This window comes from Cucurbita pepo, unplaced genomic scaffold (genome assembly GCF_002806865.2).
Source record: "Cucurbita pepo subsp. pepo cultivar mu-cu-16 unplaced genomic scaffold, ASM280686v2 Cp4.1_scaffold000126, whole genome shotgun sequence".
Classification (NCBI taxonomy): Eukaryota; Viridiplantae; Streptophyta; class Magnoliopsida; order Cucurbitales; family Cucurbitaceae; genus Cucurbita; species Cucurbita pepo.
The window spans coordinates 30027-32748 of record NW_019646435.1 but is presented as its reverse complement, the minus strand read 5'-3'; the positions used below and the strand labels follow the sequence as shown (position 1 = coordinate 32748).

General features: G+C 43.9%; 2 pseudogenes; both read left to right on the top strand.

Annotated features, from left to right (window-relative positions):
- The first annotated feature begins 55 nt into the window (after positions 1-55).
- Positions 56-2225, top strand: LOC111783912 (annotated as a pseudogene).
- A 486-nt stretch (positions 2226-2711) lies between these two features.
- LOC111783911 overlaps positions 2712-2722 on the top strand; it is a 155-nt pseudogene continuing 144 nt past the window's right edge.

Genomic DNA, 2722 nt, shown 5'->3' with positions numbered 1-2722 from the left:
GGGGGGAGATGGTGAAATGTGGTGGCGTGTGGTTTGCAACGTTGTGTTGGAATGCTACCTGGTTGATCCTGCCAGTAGTCATATGCTTGTCTCAAAGATTAAGCCATGCATGTCTAAGTACATACTGTTTATAAAGTGAAACCGCGAATGGCTCATTAAATCAGTTACGGTTCCTCGGATATTCTTTTTTACATGGATAACTGTGGTAATTCTAGAGCTAATACATGAACAAGTGTTCCAACCTCAGCTTGCTGACGGAAGGATCGCATTTATTAGTACAAGACCAATGATTCTTATTCACCTAGAACCCTGTTCAGTGATTTCGGTCGCTGTCTAAGGACTAGCAGTGGGGATCTTAGCAACTTCGGTTGCATTTCTTGTGATGACTCTGAATAACTGAGCAAATCGTATGGCCTCTGAGCCGACGATGTATCCCTCAAGCAACTGCCTTATCAACTGTCGATGGTAGGTTATGCGCCTACCATGGTTGTAACGGGTAACGGGGAATTAGGGTTCGATTCCGGAGAGGGAGCCTGAGAAACGGCTACCACATCTAAGGAAGGCAGCAGGCGCGCAAATTACACAATCCCAGTACGGGGATGTAGTGACGAAAAATAACAATACGGGACTCTATTGAGGCCCCGTAATTGGAATGAGTACAATTTAAATCCTTTAACGAGGATCTATTGGAGGGCAAGTCTGGTGCCAGCAGCCGCGGTAATTCCAGCTCCAATAGCGTATATTAAAGTTGCTGCGGTTAAAAAGCTCGTAGTTGGATTTCAGTCGAACCTATGGGGTCCACTGATTAAAGGGTTAGATGGTGATGTTAGGTTTCTTGCTTGTGTCTACGGATGCTTGCTTGAACCTTCATTCCTCTTTCCTGGTGGTTACATTCATAGTGTTTAGACAGAAAATTGCTCGATATTTGCTATCAATGCTCTTTACCGAGTGTTGATTCAAGCGATCGAGACTTTTACCTTGAAAAAATCAGAGTGCTCAAAGCAGGCGTCCAAAACCTCGAAAGAGGTGCCTAAAAACGGTATGGTCAACCATCTATATGATGCGTACCACTACCTTAACTTGAATGATCTTGCATGGAATAATGGAATAGGACCTTGGTTCTATTTTGTTGGTCTTAAGAATCCAAGGTAATGATTAAGAGGGACAGACGGGGGCATTTGTATTGCGGCGCTAGAGGTGAAATTCTTGGACCGTCGCAAGACAAACTACAGCGAAAGCATTTGCCAAGAATGTTTTCATTAATCAAGAACGAAAGTTAGAGGTTCGAAGGCGATCAGATACCGCCCTAGTTCTAACCATAAACGATGCCAACCAGCGATCATTCTGAGTAACTAATTTCATGACTCGAATGGAAGCTTCCGGGAAACCAAAGTTTTTGGGTTCCGGGGGAAGTATGGTTGCAAAGCTGAAACTTAAAGGAATTGACGGAAGGGCACCACCAGGAGTGGAGCTTGCGGCTTAATTTGACTCAACACGGGAAAACTCACCCGGCCCGGACACTGAGAGGATTGACAGATTGAGAGCTCTTTCTTGATTCAGTGGGTGGTGGTGCATGGCCGTTCTTAGTTGGTGGAGTGATTTGTCTGGTTAATTCCGATAACGAACGAGACTCTAGCCTACTAAATAGACTTGCAGTTTACACTGCAGTACTCCCCCTTAGTCAACCTGTGGGTGGTAGTATCTCTTGATGGTTTCGGCTGTTGAGGGCTCTGCTGCTATTAGCCTACAGAATTGGCTAGGGTAAGGATGCTGTAGCACTGTAAGGACTTCTTAGAGGGACAAGCGGCGCTCGCAGCCGCACGAAACAGAGCAATAACAGGTCTGTGATGCCCTTAGATGTCCGGGGCCGCACGCGTGCTACACTGAAGTGGTCATCGTGCATACTGTTTCCTGCTCCGAAAGGAGTGGGTAACCGCTTGAACCCATTTCGTGATGGGGATTGGGCATTGTAATTATTGCCCATGAACGAGGAATTCCCAGTAAGCGTGAGTCATTAGCTTGCGTTGATTACGTCCCTGCCCTTTGTACACACCGCCCGTCGCTACTACCGATTGAATGATTTAGTGAGGACTTCGGACTGGTCAATCCAGACCATTGGGAAACTAGTGGTCGGATTGTGCTGGAAAGATGTTCAAACTTGATCATTTAGAGGAAGTAAAAGTCGTAACAAGGTTTCCGTAGGTGAACCTGCGGAAGGATCATTAACGTATTACCCTCTTATTATAAGAGAAATACAACCTTCAAACAATCAAACACTCTGCATAGTGATATTGTAGATGCTAATATGGTGAATGCAATTGAATTGTATTTGCATTAGAGTCGCAATTGTGAATGTTTATTGCAAACATTTAGCCACTGCAACATGATTCTAATTTGCATTACATTCGTTCATTCATACATCCATCTTTCATTATCCAATGCAACAAAGAGTGAGGGTTATCTAACGATAGCCATAATTTCTTTTGCAAAACAATTGTAGTTTATAATGAAAAGCCTGTCTTGCTACATACTTGGTACCTGATCAAGTCTTCAGCTTATGCTGACGGCAAGGTTTAAAGAAGGAAGTTTTACACTTCTTCGCCTAACTAAGTAAAGACAACTATGGTTTTTATAAACTGCATACAATTGTTTTCAACCCTCTCAATGCAGATTTAGGATACTTATTAAAAGTCCCACGGTGGCAAAGATACATCTTCAAGCG